Source organism: Danio rerio, chromosome 1 (genome assembly GCF_052040795.2).
Source record: "Danio rerio strain M-AB ecotype USA chromosome 1, GRCz13ab, whole genome shotgun sequence".
NCBI lineage: Eukaryota > Metazoa > Chordata > Actinopteri > Cypriniformes > Danionidae > Danio > Danio rerio.
In genome coordinates, this window is record NC_141021.1 from 24,782,795 (window position 1) to 24,802,680 (window position 19,886).

General features: G+C 39.4%; 7 non-coding genes across 7 annotated transcripts; all 7 read right to left on the reverse strand.

The window, feature by feature from the left end:
• Window positions 1-8,147: 8,147 nt before the first annotated feature.
• Window positions 8,148-8,220, reverse strand: trnar-ucg (transfer RNA arginine (anticodon UCG)). The gene has a single exon. It is a non-coding gene; the product is annotated as a tRNA-Arg (tRNA).
• A 1,498-nt stretch (window positions 8,221-9,718) lies between these two features.
• Window positions 9,719-9,791, reverse strand: trnar-ccg (transfer RNA arginine (anticodon CCG)). Its single transcript has one exon. It is a non-coding gene; the product is annotated as a tRNA-Arg (tRNA).
• A 773-nt stretch (window positions 9,792-10,564) lies between these two features.
• On the reverse strand, window positions 10,565-10,637 carry trnaq-uug (transfer RNA glutamine (anticodon UUG)). The gene has a single exon. It is a non-coding gene; the product is annotated as a tRNA-Gln (tRNA).
• Window positions 10,638-11,872: 1,235 nt separating this feature from the next.
• On the reverse strand, window positions 11,873-11,945 carry trnar-ccg (transfer RNA arginine (anticodon CCG)). The gene has a single exon. It is a non-coding gene; the product is annotated as a tRNA-Arg (tRNA).
• A 2,439-nt stretch (window positions 11,946-14,384) lies between these two features.
• On the reverse strand, window positions 14,385-14,457 carry trnar-ucg (transfer RNA arginine (anticodon UCG)). Its single transcript has one exon. It is a non-coding gene; the product is annotated as a tRNA-Arg (tRNA).
• A 639-nt stretch (window positions 14,458-15,096) lies between these two features.
• On the reverse strand, window positions 15,097-15,169 carry trnar-ccg (transfer RNA arginine (anticodon CCG)). Its single transcript has one exon. It is a non-coding gene; the product is annotated as a tRNA-Arg (tRNA).
• A 785-nt stretch (window positions 15,170-15,954) lies between these two features.
• trnaq-cug (transfer RNA glutamine (anticodon CUG)) lies at window positions 15,955-16,027 on the reverse strand. Its single transcript has one exon. It is a non-coding gene; the product is annotated as a tRNA-Arg (tRNA).
• Window positions 16,028-19,886: the final 3,859 nt, after the last annotated feature.

The following is a 19,886-nucleotide window of genomic DNA, read 5'->3' on the forward strand; positions in this document are numbered from 1 at the left end:
TAGAAGGTAAGGCTTGAAGACAGTTATAGCCTATTGACAAGCCTATTTCACAATTAAGTGCAGGAGCCATTTTATCTGCCAGATGCTCTAATTGATGCTATAAATATTACAATACTATAAATATTGTAGAAATTTTGAGTTTTTGCTCCAAGTAACTCAGCAATGTCCTTCAGAATGAAAGTGGTATCACTTTGAGTATCAAGCAAGGCATACACTGAAGTCTCCGTCCTTAGTTCAGTTATTATCGAAACATATACTGTAACAATGGATGAAGTATAAGTGCCACTCCTTTCTTGGATCACTTTGTTTGATGTCGCAGACTCAGATTCTTGTATCCTCTGTGATTCAGTTGTTTTGCTTGCTGCCTTCGGGTTACCCCTTGACTGATCTTGATTGATTCTAGCTCTTTGTGCTGAATCCTTACACACCCTATCTTGATGTAAGCATTTTGGATGATGTCCTTCACATTTTCCACACACACTCTTAGAGGTACATCCCTTAGAGTTATGACCTGCCCTGAGGCAGCTAAAACACAACTTCTCTGATTGTAAAAACTTTAATGTAGGGTTGTGACAGTGAGGAAATTTCCCCACCGGTTAATCGATATGTGACAACACCGGTAATACCGGTATCACCGTGGAAGTGGGCGTTTCTTTTTTTCCTCTTTTTTTCTGCTTTTAAATAGCTTATAAATGCGTGCGGATAATACTTTCACTTTCAGTTTTACGGGAGTTGCCAATTCGGCGTCAATTGTTTGAATGGACGAAATGGAAACTACAAAAAAAATCACTGTTATTACACAAAACATGACTTTTAATAACATAACGAATAAAACACAACAATGCTACACGCTGAAAAAACTGTGGAAGTTGGAATCATACAAATAACAACCATAAATGCCTATATTATATAACAGCTTAGTCCTTATAAACAATCCGTTTATAAAATACACTATTAACGAATCTGTAGGCTTTTGAAGAATAAACCGAATATGAAATATGATCCTTGCATAATGATCACAACTAAACAAGCTGGCACTCATTTTATATATAAACTATGAATAAAAAATTTCAAGAATTGGAACATTATGTAAAAAAATCTACAGGCTAAATAAAAGCACCTCGTCAGAGCTAAACATCACCGCAAACGTGTCAGTTTACAGCTTCTGTAAAGATCAGACAACATATACAGATCACACAATCTTAATAAACAACATGTACATGTATAAATATTTCGATAAGTATTGTTATGGAATATTTATAACTATATTATCTTGCTTTTTGGTTATATCGCCTTTGATCTCTCTTACAAGCGGCAGTTACAGGCGCTGCATAAGGATGTCAAACTGTCAGTGGCGGAATACACACAGCACTGGCAAGACGTTTTATTTTTAGTTTTATTTGTTGCAGATTTGCGCTTTGTTCCTTTTCAAAAAATAGGCCTACCTTTTATTTTTTAAATCTCTCAAGTAATGTTGTCTATCGAGTAACATAATCTCCCTCGGATTGGAGTTCAGTGCGCAGTAAGACTATTGACCAACACCGACCTGTAAGTTTACAGACTGCATAGACTGTACAGGTCCACAGCTCTGGTGTGGTTATGACTTACATGTTTTAAATGACAGCGAGACATGCTACGTTTAGTTTTTATTGTAAGATATACATTATAACCCAGTACACAGTAAAATAATATGTTTTGAATGGCTTGTCTATTGACGGCGTATATAGCCATTAATTAAATAGGCTAAGCATATTTTCATTAATATTAAAACACATTAATACAAATTAGCCACCCATTGATTTTTTTTCGTTAACGTATATTTTTATCAAACGAAAAATGTAATGAATTGTTTATTTTGGTTTTCATTTTATTCATTTTATTCGAATTAATAGGCCTATAATTTATAGGCTACACAAATATCTTTGGCTCCAATTGCGTTTTTACAGATATCCTACCAATAGACTTTTTTGGCTCAAAGACATTTATGCTTGTTAATTTCAGTGGTGTATTTTGACAGATTTCGCAAAGGCTTCAGCTATTCTACCTGTCAGCTGTACCAGTCTAAGTTTTGCGACTTGACTTGTGTTGCGGCTCAATGTCTGAATGAGAGAGAAAGAGAGAGAGAGAGAGATCAGTCCTCAGATTCGATGTGTGGCTGTACGTCTCAGTTACTTTATTGCAATTTTTAATATTGGCTCATCTAAATAAACTTTTCAATATTTCCAGACAGACGAAGCAACTTTCGGTTTTTGAAGAGCGGCCTCAGTTATAAATGATGCGCGCACACACAGGATGCGCTTTTGTCGGCCTATTCATTATGAATTTTAACATTAACATTAAACACATAATAATCAAGAGGAAAAAAGAACAGCTGAACTTCGGAAAAAGTGCTCACGATGTTGTTGTTTCTCTGCAGTTGGATTGTCAGTGGCGGCATTGCTAAATCACTCGTTTTAATAAAATAATAAGATATTTATTATTAAACATTGTGAGATAATGGTTGCGTGGTTTTTAAAATGAGAGTATGCGTTGCGTATTTATAGCCATTGATCTATCCGCGACCCACTTATAGTTAAACATGAAGGTGCGTGTATAAATTAGTAACGTTTCCTCTAGATGCTGCCACCTTTGTCAGGCAAAGTTTGCAGATTGCCTCCTTATTGTCTTCAGGTTCTCTTTTGCATTTGCGTTGAACCCAAAATATTGCCAAACAGGTCCTTTTGCATTGTGTTTTGAAAATAAATTGTCCGCCATCCTCTTTCTGTAAATTTGATTCCTCTTTTCTCCTCACGTGATAAATGAAATATGACGCATTGTAGCTATGTTCAGATGATAATTATAGAGCATGCTCTCGTATTAAGTCAATTATTTATAATTATATTTTCCATTTATTTCAAATAAATGTTTAATAAAAAAAAAAAACCGAATACTTAAAAAAACAAATGTGGGGACGGTGTCACAGTGGAAAAGTGATGTCACTGGTGTTGTGTCTTAACACCGGTATCACCGTCAACACCGTCTATCGTGGCAAGCCTACTTTAATGTTTCTTCAATTTGTCTTTTCTTGCGACACTCATGAAGACTGTGGCTATAACTCTTGCAAAAGATACACAACATGCTGGTTTTTTCACTGGAACTAATAGTGAATGTCTTGGCACTTGAATTTCGATTCCTTTGAAGCTTAGGGTGATGTTGGTCAAACTAGTTAAATCTCTCTTGTTCTGCTGGATACTGATAGGATTGCATGCGATTCTAGCTTCCTTATTGTGAAATTCAACAAAGAATTTGAAGTCTGGAAATCTGTTGTACTCATCTTGGAACTTAGTAACTGCTCTATTCCAGCGTAAACTTAACCACTCTGGCAACTTAGCAGATATTATTTGGTTTTCAACACAGTCATTTAGAGCTTGTAAGCCTTGAAGATAAGGCATTGCTGCTTAGGAAATCGACAAATTCCTGAAGGTCTTTGTTGTCCTTACTACCAATCTTGTGCCATGACTCTATTTTGTCACGATACAACTTGCTAACTACAAACAGATAGCCAAACCTGTCCTCAAGTTCTTTCCAGGCTGCTATGTATGCTGCTTCTGTCCTAATCAGGAAGTGCCCTTCTATAGCCTTCTTGGCTGAGCCACTTACATACTTGCATAGAAAGAAAATAATTTCTTAAGCCGTTAAGTTCTTATGATCAATTAAAGTCTGAAAGGACAGTTTCCAGTCACTGTGCGTCAAAAGGTCTCCTGAGAAAACAACAGGTTCTGGAATTGGAATTCTATTGGCTGTAATTGCTTCAGCAAGAGCCTTAACAAGGTCAGAAACTCCATTGGGAGCAGCAGATGTGTCGGACTTTGCTATTTGAGCTTGGGAAGGTTGATGCATTAGCGGTTGTAAGAGAGAAGTATGAAGGTTTGGTGGAGAAACATAATCTCCTTGTTTTTTGTGAAAAAGTGGAAGAAAAAAGTGATTTCACTTCATCATCATTGATGCTTTCAGCATAAACCTGTAGCCTTGCATTGTTTTTTTTAAGTTCTTCCAATCGTTCCACTTACTTTTTCTTCTCTTCCAACCTTATTTTCTGGTTGTACTCTCTGAGAAAAATTTAGCCTTTCTTCTCGCCTTCTCAGCTTCCATTTCTCTTTCTTGAGCTTCTCTCTCAGCAGTAATTCTTTCATCTTCTGCCTCAAGTATCTTAATTTCCTCTTCGTATTGATGCTGAGTCTTCATTATTTTAAGCACCTCTTGTGTAGCTGCTACTTCAGCTGTTGCTTCCTGTTTTTTCTGAAAATAATCATTGGAAGACTGGCTGAACATCTTAGAAACAGACCTTGACAAATTGGAAGTTGCTGAAATTATGCTGGACTCAGTGGCTTCAAACACTGAATCTGAATGAGGCCGGGGTGAATTCTCAGCTTCTTCATTGAGCCTTCTTATTTGCAGCACTAGTAATGGCAAGATAGGTATCGTTTTTTCTTCGAATTTCTGGCTCAGGGCTTGTGATGTTTTCTTTTTTCGTCATAAATCTTGTCAACCTCAGACTGAAGGGCATTAATGGTGCTCAAAACCTCAAAAATCTAATTCTTTTCAATCGTTGATGTGATACTTCCATCTTTTATATTTCTGCTCAAAGCTTCCTTTTAGATTGTTCAGTCTAGCTTCTTGCAACATTTTACCCTTATCAGTGAGTATACGCACACGTTGGCTTTTTTCTATCTGAGGTCTGTGTTTTATCCGCACTGACCTGAAGTTGTTTTACTTGTGCAACTACTTTATCCTGCTCAGCCATTTCACCCTGTTGTGATGGTAGAGTCTGTTCTGCATTATAGCTTTTCTTTGCTACTAGATCTGCACACACAGCTTCTTTAATGGACATCCCTTTTTTTCACTTGTTTCTGACATGACAATTCTGTATTTACTATAATATGATATTCATAGGAGTGTATCATAAGTTTCAATATGGCCAACTATTTGAGCTAATCTTGTGTAATTGAAATTTAATAACGAAAATAGCTCAAGGAGACTTATATCTTAACTATATAAATTTAAACTTATGTATTGGAAGTACCAAAAATATGGATACAGATTGTAAAATATGATCAATGAAAAACTATAATGTATACAAAAACACAGAACTGTCTATTTCAGTCTTTTAATAATATAAGTTATGCATTAGTTTGTCCCTTCAGTTTATAAAGTTCAATAATCCAAAAATTATAGGAAAATGCCCAGTTTTATTCTTAAATGAAGATGTTGGAAATACCAGCACTACTTAAATTTCAACAACAGTTCACAAACCTTTGTGTTGCTTCTAAGTACTATCTTTTATGTGCTTGCTTTCTTCAACCTTTCTCCCGACTGCTGCGTCAATCACTGTAGCGATCCTCTTGAAGATAAACTTTTCCTATCCACTATCATTTACCTCTTGCTGGTCAACATCCTCTAGCAGGTATCATCTGATGTTTCTTGCCTTCACCGATACAGTGTTCTACTGTGCCGCACTTAGGCCTCATTTACACTGCCAGTTAAATGTGACCAAATTCTGATTTTTTGCTCATATGTGACACAGGTCGGATCTGTTCTATGACCGTGTAAACATGAAAAAACGCATGCATTCGGATATTCAGAGATCGGTTTCAGGCCTCCTTCATATGTGGAAATAAATCAGATATAGATTGGATATGTGACAATGCGACTGTCATGTAAACAGGCAGATCGGATTTATTTAGGCATTCCGTTCTGTACATCATTAAACTTGCGACAATGTGGTGCTTCTCCACGGTTTAATGACAGAAAGAAGAGCGTGTGTGGAGATGCCGAAGCGGTAAACGACATCAGAGGAAACACAGAGGAGGAAAGTGGTCAGTCGCCACAATTTGCTCCCACCAGACCTGAGACCTCTCTCGTACCCACAAATTCCTCTGAATGTTGGAGGACGTCATTAAAGCATATAAACCATAAGCGAAAGCTGCGATGACGGCCCTTTCTCACCTCTGCCTCAAACTCATTTTAAAGTTGGGTGAACTTCTTGTTGTAACTAATGCTTTGACGCTATTAATACACGCCCTGCAGGCTACACATAGAACAACTTTATTCTCTCTAGTGCACACACAGGCAAAGACTACATCTTCAAGTACACACATCAGGGCCATACCATTACATAAACTGCGAGGGGGTAAATCTGGACTAAACCATTTATTGCTTGTACTACACTTCGCATATTTCGCAGAGCTAAAAACAAGACAATTTCTTCCATCAGGGCTAGTGTGACTTTAAACATTAAACTTTAAACCTTAATCTTTAAACATTTATACTAATTGAAAAAAGCAGAAAGAAATAAGGAGAATAAAGTTTAATTTTAAGCACTCGTTAACGCTGAAGCCATGTCCGTCTGCATTAATAATTGGTATCATTGCATTTACCTTCATTGATGAAATCAATAATAGTGAAACTGTACATATTATTATTATTATTACCATAAAAAGTATATTATTGCCTTAAGTCAGTAACTTAGGGAGTAATGCAAAGAAATACGTGAATAACTAGCCTAAATGAAAGAAACAAGAGGGATCAAAATCAGCAGGTCTAGTGACCCCCTATGGGATTAAAATGCCCTCTCAGTTATGACATCCTGGCGCCGGGCCTGATTTGGGGGTTAACTTCTGACAAATGCGGGGAAACTGATATGCGCAGCACTGTCACTGACAGAGAGTGTGAATGTGTGGAAAAGGAGAGAGATAGAGAGCAAGTGCGAGTGGTCAAGTGTGAGCGAGTCGTTTAGAGTCAGTATGCTGGCCAGTTACATCTGCACAAAATGATTATACAACATGATCAGCATAAAACATCAAAACAATTAGTAAAACACAACTTAAATGTAACTCAACAAACATGACTCAGATGGGACTTGAACCAAAAAAAACCAGCTTCAGAAGGCAGATGCCTTATCCATTAGGCCACTGGGCCAATACTAGTATTTGCCATACCTGTTGTATGGCTTAGGAAGTTCTTGTAACTCAGAAAACGGCACTTTAGGATCCTTATGCCATATTGCATTCGGACGAGCTGGTGTGTACACCTAATGACAAAAAAAGACTTCTCTGAGGAGTTTTCCATTGTCATGTCTTTTCGACCTAAGGGTATAAAGCTAGCTTTTTGAAGATCACACTGGATTGTCTTGCCCAGCCAACTTAAAAGGAACTGTATCAAAGACAACCCAGGTGGGACTTGAACCCACAATCCCCAACTCCGGAGGCTGATGCCTTATCCATCAGGCCACTGGGCCATGTTGGTTTGCTTTTGTCATGGATCTCTTGTATGCCTTCAACACGATTCAAACGCATGGAAAACTGCACTTTAGGATCTCGATGCCAGTTTGCATTCGGTCAAATGAGATGTGTGCAACTAATGGACAAACATTTTCTTTGTGCAATCATCCACATTCGTGTCTCATTGGTCCTGGGGTATGATTCTCGCGTATGATGTGTCTGGTCTTGAGTTTCAAATTCCAGAAAAGGCCACTCTCATTAACTTGAAATCCCATACTTTTTGCAGCTATTTTCTTGTTTGCATTTCATCATCATCCACCTAACATGAGACCATTAGTTGAAAGCCACAGGTACTTGAAGTCAAGATCTCCAATACCAGAGCTTAGCGGAACCTTTTTGGTTTGTAACGTGGCAGTAAAATTCAAGCAAGATTAGATGAATCTTTATTGAAGTGTGCAGCAAGTCTGAGAATTCGAAGCTAACTATTGTCCTTAGATCATCACGGCTAAGCTTTGAGGAGACAAGTCAGGATTTTTTATTTACACAACTTAAATGTAACCCAACAAACATGACCCAGATGGGACTTGAACCAACAATAACCAGCTTCAGAAGGCAGATGTCTTAACCATTAGGCAACTAGGCCAAAACTAGCATTTGCCATATCTGTTGTATGGCTCAGGAAGTTCTTGTAACTCAGATAACAGCACTTTAGGATCCCTATGCCATATTGGATTCGGACAATCTGGTGTGTACACCTAATGACAAAAAAGGTTTCACTGAGGAGTTTTCCATTGTCATGTCTTTTCGACCTAAGGGTATAAAGCTAGCTTATTGAAGATCACACTGGATTGTCTTGCACAGCCAACTTAAAAGGAACTGTATCAAAGACAACCCAGGTGGGACTTGAACCCACAATCCCCAGCTTCGAAGGCTGGTGCCTTATCCATTAGGCCACTGGGCTGTTTTTGATGCCATTGAACTGTAATATGCCTCCAGGGAGTTGCTGACACACGTAACAAAAACACCATGAACAAAAAATAGATTGGATCATTTTCACTGAATTTTTTGTGACACTGCAGAGTGATTTCAAAGGGCTCGTTGGTCTAGGGGTATTATTCTCGCTTCTGGTGCGAGAGGTCCCAAGTTCTGGATGAGCAATGCAGAAAAAGCAGTGTTGCTGTGTTCTCTACGGTGCTTCTGTTAGTTAAAGCAACTTTTGCTGTGACTTTAGTTAAGGAACATTAAGTGGACTTCTGATCTAAATCCATCTAACATGTACAATTATACAGACAAAAAAAGGAGCGGCAAAGATTCGGTTGTTACATTTGTTTATGGATCTCGAACAACCCACCAGCTCTGTATGTAAGCACCATTTTTGTTTTTGTATGCAGTCTCTTCTCTGTTGAAACCATGCAGGATTCAAAAAGGCCTGTGACGTTAGGTATCTCGTTACCCTTTTAGTTGTAACAGGTATTATGCATGCCAATGCCAGAAGTTCATGTCATGCAAGCACATCCCAAGAAGATTTTCACAGGTACTGTGTTTCATCCACCTAACATTGCTCCCAACTTGAAATGACACCTTAAAAGACGACCCAGGTGGGACTTGAACCCACAATCCCTAGTTCCGGAGGCTGATGCCTTATCCATTAGGCCACTGGGCCATGTTGCCTGGCATTTGTCATGGATCTCGTTTATGCCTTCAACAAGATGTCAACGCATGGAAAACTGCACTTTAGGATCTCGATGCCAGTTTGCATTCGGTCAAATAAGATGTGAGCAACTAATGGACAAACATTTGCTGCCTGTCAACTGTAATATGCCTCCAGGGAGTTGCTGACACACGTAACAAAAACAACACACGTAACAAAAACAACATGAACAAAAAGTAGATTGGATCATTTTCACTGAATTTTTTGTGACACTGCAGAGTGGTTTTGCAGTGCTCGTGGGTCTAGGGGTATGACTCTTGCTTAGGGTGCGAGAGGTCCTGGATTTAAATCCTGCATGAGCCCTATGTCAGTCACAGAAAAAGCAGCGGTCCTGTGCTCTCTACAGTGTTTCTATGTAAGTTGAAGCAACTTTTACTGTGACTTTAGTTAATGAACATTTAGTTGACTTCTGATCTAAATCCGTTTAACATGTACAATTATACAGACAAAAAAAAAGGAGCGGCAAAGATGCGATTGTTACATTTGTTTATGGATTTTGAACAAACCATCAGCTTAATATGTAAGCACCATTTTTGTGTTTGTACGCAGTCTCTTCTCTGTAGGCACCATGCAGGATTCAAATAAGATTTTGGCGTTAGGTATCTCGTTACCCTTTTAGTCACAACAGGTATTATGCATGCCAATGCGGGAAGTTAATGACATGCAAGCACATCCCAAGAAGGTTTTCACGGCTACTGTGTTTCATCCACCAAACATTGCTCCCAACTTGAAGCAAGAACTTCAAAGACGACCCAGGTGGGACTTGAACCCACAATCCCCAGCTCCGGAGGCTGATGCCTTATCCATTAGGCCACTGGGACATGTTTCTAGCCTTTTGTCATGGATCTCTTGTATGCCTTCAAAAAGATGTCAACGCATGAAAAACTGCACTTTAGGATCTCGCAGCCAGTTTGCATTCGGTCAAATAAGATGTGTGCAACTAATGGACAAACATTTTCTTTGTGCAATCATCCACATTCGTGTCTCATTGGTCCTGGGGTATGATTCTCGCGTATGGTGGGTCTGGTCTTGAGTTTCAAATTCCAGAAAAGGCTACTTTCATTAACTTGACATCACAACCTTTCTGCAGCTATTTTCTTGTTTGCATTTCATCATCATCCACCTAACATGAGACCATTAGTTGAAAGCCACAGGTACTTGAAGTCAAGATCTCCACTACTAGAGCTTAGCGTAACCTTTTAGGTTTGTAAGGTGACAGTGAGATTCAAGCAAGATTGGATGAATCTTAATTCAAATGTGCAGCAAGTCTGAGAATTCGAAGCTAACTATTGTCTTCAGATCATCACGCCTAAGCTTTGAGGAGACAAGTCGGGATTTTTTTCACACAACTTAAATGTAACCCAACAAACACAACCCAGATGGGACTTGAACCAACAATCCATAGCTTAAGAAGGCAGATGCCTTATCCATTAGGCCACTTGGCCAATACTTTCATTTGCCATATCTGTTGTATGGCTCAGGAAGTTCTTGTAACTCAGAGTCATGTCTTTTCGACCTAAGGGTATAAAGCAGCCTTTTGAAGATCACACTGGATTGTCTTGCACAGCCAACTTAAAAGGAAGTGCATCAAAGACAACCCAGGTAGGACTTGAACCCACAATCCCCAGCTTCAAAGGCTGGTGCCTTATCCATTAGGCCACTGGGCCATTATTTGGTGCCTGTGAACCGTAACATGCCTCCTGGGAGTTGCTGACACACGTAACAAAAACAACACACGTAACAAAAACAACATGAACAAAAAGTAGATTGGATCATTTTCACAGAATTTTTTGTGACACTGCAGAGTGGTTTTGCAGTGCTCGTGGGTCTAGGGGTATGACTCTTGCTTAGGGTGCGAGAGGTCCTGGGTTTAAATCCTGGATGAGCCCTACGTCAGTCACAGAAAAAGCAGTGGTGCTGTGCTCTCTATGGTGTTTCTATGTTAGTTGAAGCAACTTTTACTGTGACTTTAGTTAATGAACATTTAGTAGACTTCTGATCTAAATCCGTTTAACATGTACAATTATACAGACAAAAAAAAGGAGTGGCAAAGATGCGATTGTTACATTTGTTTATGGATCTTGAACAAACCATCAGCTTAATATGTAAGCACCATTTTTGTGTTTGTACGCAGTCTCTTCTCTGTAGGCACCATGCAGGATTCAAATAAGATTTTGGCCTTAGGTATCTCGTTACCCTTTTAGTCACAACAGGTATTATGCATGCCAATGCAGGAAGTCAATGACATGCAAGCACATCCCAAGAAGGTTTTCACAGCTACTGTGTTTCATCCACCAAACATTGCTCCCAATTTGAAGTGAGAACTTCAAAGATGACCCAGGTGGGACTTGAATTTTTTGTGACACTGCAGAGTGGTTTTGCAGTGCTCGTGGGTCTAGGGGTATGACTCTTGCTTAGGGTGCGAGAGGTCCTGGATTTAAATCCTGCATGAGCCCTATGTCAGTCACAGAAAAAGCAGCGGTCCTGTGCTCTCTACAGTGTTTCTATGTAAGTTGAAGCAACTTTTACTGTGACTTTAGTTAATGAACATTTAGTTGACTTCTGATCTAAATCCGTTTAACATGTACAATTATACAGACAAAAAAAAAAGGAGCGGCAAAGATGCGATTGTTACATTTGTTTATGGATCTTGAACAAACCATCAGCTTAATATGTAAGCACCATTTTTGTGTTTGTACGCAGTCTCTTCTCTGTAGGCACCATGCAGGATTCAAAAAGGACTTTGGCGTTAGGTATCTCGTTACCCTTTTAGTCACAACAGGTATTATGCATGCCAATGCGGGAAGTTAATGACATGCAAGCACATCCCAGGAAGGTTTTCACAGCTACTGTGTTTCATCCACCAAACATTGCTCCCAACTTGAAGTGAGAACTTCAAAGACGACCCAGGTGGGACTTGAACCCACAATCCCCAGCTCCGGAGGCTGATGCCTTATCCATTAGGCCACTGGGACATGTTTCTAGCCTTTTGTCATGGATCTCTTGTATGCCTTCAAAAAGATGTCAACGCATGAAAAACTGCACTTTAGGATCTCGCAGCCAGTTTGCATTCGGTCAAATAAGATGTGTGCAACTAATGGACAAACATTTTCTTTGTGCAATCATCCACATTCGTGTCTCATTGGTCCTGGGGTATGATTCTCGCGTATGGTGGGTCTGGTCTTGAGTTTCAAATTCCAGAAAAGGCTACTCTCATTAACTTGACATCACAACCTTTCTGCAGCTATTTTCTTGTTTGCATTTCATCATCATCCACCTAACATGAGACCATTAGTTGAAAGCCACAGGTACTTGAAGTCAAGATCTCCACTACTAGAGCTTAGCGTAACCTTTTAGGTTTGTAAGGTGACAGTGAGATTCAAGCAAGATTGGATGAATCTTAATTCAAATGTGCAGCAAGTCTGAGAATTCAAAGCTAACTATTGTCTTCAGATCATCACGCCTAAGCTTTGAGGAGACAAGTCAGGATTTTTTTTTCACACAACTTAAATGTAACCCAACAAACACAACCCAGATGGGACTTGAACCAACAATCCCCAGCTTCAGAAGGCAGATGCCTTATCCATTAGGCCACTGGGCCAATACTTTCATTTGCCTTATCTGTTGTATGGCTCAGGAAGTTCTTGTAACTCAGAGTCATGTCTTTTTGACCTAAGGGTATAAAGCAGCCTTTTGAAGATCACACTGGATTGTCTTGCACAGCCAACTTAAAAGGAACTGCATCAAAGACAACCCAGGTTAGACTTGAACCCACAATCCCCAGCTTCAAAGGCTGGTGCCTTATCCATTAGGCCACTGGGCCATTTTTTGGTGCCTGTGAACTGTAATATGCGTCCTGGGAGTTGCTGACACACGTAACAAAAACAACATGAACAAAAAGTAGATTGGATCATTTTCACAGAATTTTTTGTGACACTGCTGAGTGGTTTTACAGGGCTCGTGGGTCTAGTGGTATGACTCTTTCTTAGGGTGCGAGAGGTCCTGGGTTTAAATCCTGGATGAGCCCTACGTCAGTCACAGAAAAAGCAGCTGTGATGTCCACTCTACGGTGTTTATATGTTAGTTGAAGCAACTTTTACTGTGACTTTAGTTAATGAAAATTTAGTGGACTTCTGATCTAAATCCCCCTAACATGTACAATTATACAGACAAAAAAAAAGGAGTGGCAAAGATGCGATTGTTACATTTGTTTATGGATCTTGAACAAACCATCAGCTCAATATGTAAGCACCATTTTTGTGTTTGTACGCAGTCTCTTCTCTGTAGGCACCATGCAGGATTCAAAAAGAACTTTGGCGTTAGGTATCACGTTACCCTTTTAGTCACAACAGGTATTATGCATGCCAATGCGGGAAGTTAATGACATGCAAGCACATCCCAAGAAGGTTTTCACAGCTACTGTGTTTCATCCACCAAACATTGCTCCCAACTTGAAGTGAGAACTTCAAAAAAGACACAGGTGGGACTTGAACCCACAATCCCCAGCTCCAGAGGCTGATGCCTTATCCATTAGGCCACTGGGCCATGTTACTAGCCTTTTGTCATGGATCTCTTGTATGCCTTCAACAAGATGTCAACGCTTGGAAAACTGCACTTTAGGATCTCGCTGCCAGTTTGCATTCGGTCAAATAAGATGTGTGCAACTAATGAACAAACATTTTCTTTGTGCAATCATCCACATTCGTGTCTCATTGGTCCTGGGGTATGATTCTCGCGTATGGTGTGTCTGGTCTTGAGTTTCAAATTACAGAAAAGGCTACTCTCATTAACTTGACATCACAACCTTTCTGCAGCTATTTTCTTGTTTGCATTTTATCATCATCTACCTAACATGAGACCATCAGTTGAAAGCCACAGGTACTTGAAGTCAAGATCTCCACTACTAGAGCTTAGCGTAACCTTTTAGGTTTGTAACGTGACAGTGAGATTCAAGCAAGATTGGATGAATCTTAATTCAAATTTGCAGCAAGTCTGACAATTCAAAGCTAACTATTGTCTTCAGATCATCACGCCTAAGCTTTGAGGAGACAAGTCGGGATTTTTTTCACACAACTTAAATGTAACCCAACAAACATGACCTAGATGGGACTTGAACCAACAATAACCAGCTTCAGAAGGCAGATGTCTTAACCATTAGGCCACTAGGCCAAAACTAGCATTTGCTATATTTGTTGTATGGCTCAGGAAGTTCTTGTAACTCAGAAAACAGCACTTTAGGATCCCTATGCCATATTGGATTCGGACGATCTGGTGTGTACACCTAATGACAAAAAAGGTTTCACTGAGGAGTTTTCCATTGTCATGTCTTTTCGACCTAAGGGTATAAAGCTAGCTAATTGAAGATCACACTGGATTGTCTTGCACAGCCAACTTAAAAGGAACTGTATCAAAGACAACCCAGGTGGGACTTGAACCCACAATCCCCAGCTTCGAAGGCTGGTGCCTTATCCATTAGGCCACTGGGCTGTTTCTGATGCCTGTGAACTGTAATATGCCTCCAGGGAGTTGCTGACAAACGTAACAAAAACACCATAAACAAAAAGTATATTGGATCATTTTCACTGAATTTTTTGTGACACTGCAGAGTGATTTTAAAGGGCTTGTTGGTCTAGGGGTATTATTCTCGCTTCTGGTGCGAGAGGTCCCAGCTTCAAATTCTGGATGAGCAATGCAGAAAAAGCAGTGGTGCTGTGTTCTCTACGGTGCTTCTGTTAGTTGAAGCAACTTTTGCTGTGACTTTAGTTAATGAACATTAAGTGGACTTCTGATCTAAATCCATCTAACATGTACAATTATACAGACAAAAAAAAAGGAGCGGCAAAGATTCGGTTGTTACATTTGTTTATGGATCTCGAACAACCCACCAGCTCTATATGTAAGCACCATTTTTGTTTTTGTATGCAGTCTCTTCTCTGTTGGAACCATGCAGGATTCAAAAAGGCCTGTGACGTTAGGTATCTCGTTACCCTTTTAGTCACAACAGGTATTATGCATGCCAATGCCAGAAGTTCATGTCATGCAAGCACATCCCAAGAAGTTTTTTTTACAGGTACTGTGTTTCATCCACCTAACATTGCTCCCAATTTAAAATGACACCTTCAAAGACGACCCAGGTGGGACTTGAACCCACAATCCCCAGCTCCGGAGGCTGATGCCTTATCCATTAGGCCACTGGGCCATGTTGCCTGGCATTTGTCATGGATCTCTTTTATGCCTTCAACAAGATGTCAACGCATGGAAAACTGCACTTTAGGATCTCGATATCAGTTTGCATTCGGTCAAATAAGATGTGAGCAACTAATGGACAAACATTTGCTGCCTGTGAACTGTACTATGCCTCCAGGGAGTTGCTGACACACGTAACAAAAACAACACACGTAACAAAAACAACATGAACATAAAGTATATTAGATAATTTTCACTGAATTTTTTTGTGACACTGCAGAGTGGTTTTACAGGGCTCCTGGGTATAGGGGAATGATTCTCGTTTAGGGTACGAGAGGTCCCGGGTTCAATTCCCGGATGAGCCTTACGTCAGTCACAGAAAAAGCAGCGGTGCTGTGCTTTCTATGTTAGTTGAAGCAACTTTTGCTGTCACTTTAGTTAATGAAAATTTAGTGGACTTCTGATCTAAATCCCCCTAACATGTACAATTATACAGACAAAAAAAAGGAGCGTCAAAGATGCGATTGTTACATTTGTTTATGGATCTTGAACAAACCATCAGCTTAATATGTAAGCACCATTTTTGTGTTTGTACGCAGTCTCTTCTCTGTAGGCACCATGCAGGATTCAAAAAGGACTTTGGCGTTAGGTATCTCGTTACCCTTTTAATCACAACAGGTATTATGCATGCCAATGCAGGAAGTTCATGACATGCAAGCACATCCCAAGAAGGTTTTCACAGCTACTGTGTTTCATCCACCAAACATTGCTCCCAACTTGAAGTGAGACCTTCAAATACGACCCAGGTGGGACTTGAACCCACAATCCCCAGCTCCGGAGGCTGATGCCTTATCCATTAGGCCACTGGGCCATGTTGCCAGCCTTTTGTCATGGATCTCTTGTATGCCTTCAATAAGATGTCAACGCATGGAAAACTGCACTTTAGGATCTCGATGCCAGTTTGCATTTGGTCAAATGAGATGTGTGCAACTAATGGACAAACATTTTCTTTGTGCAATCATCCACATTCGTGTCTCATTGGTCCTGGGGTATGGTTCTCGCGTATGGTGTGTCTGGTCTTGAGTTTCAAATTCCAGAAAAGGCCACTCTCATTAACTTGAGATCACATCCTTTCTGCAGCTATTTTCTTGTTTGCATTTCATCATCATCCACCTAACATGAGACCATTAGTTGAAAGCCACGGGGTACTTGAAGTCAAGATCTCCATTACCAGAGCTTAGCGGAACCTTTTAGGTTTGTAACGTCACATTCAAGCAAGATTGGATGAATCTTAATTGAAGTGTGCAGCAAGTCTGAGAATTCGAAGCTAACTATTGTCCTCAGATCATCACGGCTAAGCTTTGAGGAGACAAGTCGGGATTTTTTTCACACAACTTAAATGTAACCTAACAAACACAACCCAGATGGGACTTGAACCTACAATCCCCAGCTTCAGAAGGCAGATGCCTTATCCATTAGGGAACTGGGCCAATACTTTCATTTGCCATATCTGTTGTATGGCTCAGGAAGTTCTTGTAACTCAGAGTCATGTCTTTTCGACCTAAGGGTATAAAGCAGCCTTTTGAAGATCACACTGGATTGTCTTGCACAGCCAACTTAAAAGGAACTGCATCAAAGACAACCCAGGTGGGACTTGAACCCACAATCCTCAGCTTTGAAGGTTGGTGCCTTATCCATTAGGCCACTGGGCCATTTTTTGGTGTTGCGTCTTCCCTGGGCAAAAGTTGGCTCAGTTGTTGAATAAAAGCAAAACAATTATGTGTCTGTAGGCCATATTTGTTACACTGTTTTTGTTAAAGTAGTAGATAAAAAGGAAATAATAGGTATTGAAAATAAATTAAAAAAATAAATAGTCGATGGATTGGAATAATATTTATATGAATATAATTAAGAAAGTGATAGAAGACATTGTAGAACCATTAATCTATATTTGTAATAGATATTTCCAATCTGGTAAATTTCCACATAAAATGAAAATTGCAAAGGTAATTCCACTTTATAAATCTGGAGATAAACAATACTTTACAAATCATAGGCCAGTTTCTATACTATCTCAGTGTTCAAAAATTTTAGAAAAACTCTTTGTAGACAGGCTTAATAATTTTATAGAAACGCATAACCTTTTAGCTGATGAACAATATGGTTGCAGGAAAAATAGATCAACATCTCTGGCATTAACAGAAATTATTGATGAAATTTTTAATAAGATAGATAAAAAAGAGAAGGTAGTATGAATTTGTATAGATTTGAAAAAGGCATTTGATACAATAAATGGTATGGTATTAGAGGAGTAGCCTTGGACTGGATAAGCTGTTATTTAAAAAATAGGCAACAGTTAGTTAAAATTGGCAATCATAAATCATCATATCCAAATGTAAAGTGTGGCATACCACAAAGATCAGTTTTATGTCCAATATTGTTTATAATTCAAATTAATGATATGTGTAAGAAATCAGAGCTGTTTACGTTTACTTTTTTTGCAGATGATACCAGTATCTTTTGTTTTGGGAATAATTCACCAAAACTTATGGAGTTGATTAAAACAGAAATTAATAAATTTAAATTATGGTTTGATGTAAACAAACTGTTATTAAATATTAGTAAAACTAAGGTTATGTTTTTTGGGAAATTAAAAAGTTGTTGTAATATAGATTTACATATTGATAATGAAGTTATAGAAAGAGTATATGCAATTAAGCTTCTTGGTGTTTACTGAATCATAAAATTAGTTGGAAAACACAAATAAACAATGTGATATCAAAATTAGTAAAAACTAGCAATAGTGTATAAAGCAAGATTTATCCTGGACAATAAATCAATGTATATATTATATAACACAATTTTATGTTACAATATATGAGTTATTGTATTGAAATTTAGGGAAATATATATAAATCAAATTTACGATCCATCTGCAGAATGCAGAAAAAAAGTAATTAGACTAATAGAACATGTGCGGTATCTGGAGCATACAAATCCTTTATTTTTTTATTAAAAATATTTAAGTTCAATGATTTGGTTAAATTTAAAACAGCACAATTTATGTTTAAAGAGCCCCTATTATGCATGAAATAGGGTCACATTCTGGTTGTAAGGGTCTCCAACAACAGTCTAATATGCATGCAAGGTCAAAAAACACTTTCATGGTCTAATAATATGCATTTATTTTTACCTAATTATCCCAGCGACTGCCATATGAATCGTTCAGTGATTCAGTTGTTCCCAAACACCTCCTTAGCGCTAAGCTAAGTTGCGCTGATTGGACCAATGACAGTCTGCTCCGATTGGTTGACACTGACAGCCTTCAGCGCAAGACAGAGTGAAATGCCCAGCAGCTAATCAACAATATAAAAGTAGTCACAGTGTACACCCGCTTTATAGAGTAAGGTGTGGATTTTGGCTGCAAGTAGGTGAATGTAAATACAGATGATGGACTTGAAAATACCAACGACTAACTATTTTTATTGAGCGAAAACTCCAAGAACTGGGGAGGAGATCAACAAGAGTCTCCTAGCCCATAAGACTCTACCTGCTCTTTTTTCACACACACACACACACACACACACACACACACACACACACACGCACGCACGCACGCACGCACGCGCACACACACTACCTTCCTCCTCAGAAGAACTGAGGAGATTGATACTAGCCCCTCACACTCTACCTGCTCTTTTTTCACACACACGCACATTACCCTCCTCCTCAGAGGACACAACACCAAAACAAAAGTCCTTAACAGAAACATTAAAAAACAGAATACATAGAATGCACTTTCGGGTTGAGGGCGACGTGATTGTAGTTCGCCTAGAGCTCACCTCAAACCTGAGCTGAACTATTTTGAAACTTGACCGTTGCACGTGTGTAGAAACAGCTGACGACCTGTAAACAAAACGGCATGCATCGCATTTTCAACGTGGCTTTACACGCGATATGAGAATATAAAGAGTTAACCTGATACAGTACACGCGGTTACAAGTGACAAAACACAACTAAATACATCATTTGCAAGCTAGAGTAAACGAGGCAACAATTTTAATCGCACGTACTTACACTTGTGAAGTGGAGGAAGAAACTGGTCCATGATGCACTGATCCATGTTCTGACATAGTCCCTCAAGTTACATCAGTGGTCTTTTCTGATCCTTCCTTTAACAAACGGCCAATGAATTCTATGTAAGCATGTAGTTTTCCGAGGCACTGCACAAGGCTGGGCTATAATGCTGAGGTATTTTTGCAAAATAAACCTCAACCACAGACTCTTCACAGTTTCATCTTTGGGTAGACTTTCAATAATTTCCAGCTGAGCACAGCGGCATCTGTGTGTGTCTAAGGGTGCTTTCACACCTGTGAATCGATTCAGTTGTTCCGAAACAGAGATTACAATTGTTACATTGTTGCTCTTTGCTCTTGGAGCGGTTCGCTTTCACACTGCAAAGTTTCTAAACGGACCAAAAGAGCTAAAACAAGTCTCGTGCGAGTAAACTCTCCTTACATTGATCAGAGTGTCAGGGTTTATTTTGCAGCGTCCCGCTCAGCTGTCAGGAGAGGTGGGGGTTTGGTGGTGATTGACAGGGTGCGCGCGCGACATGTCTGAGGAGAGACGCGGTGGGGAGGGGTGAGAAGTGTGCGCGACGATGCCTATTTGAGGGAGGGAGACGCAAGATTACCGGGAGATCATCACTCGTTTGCAGGCATCCGGAGACT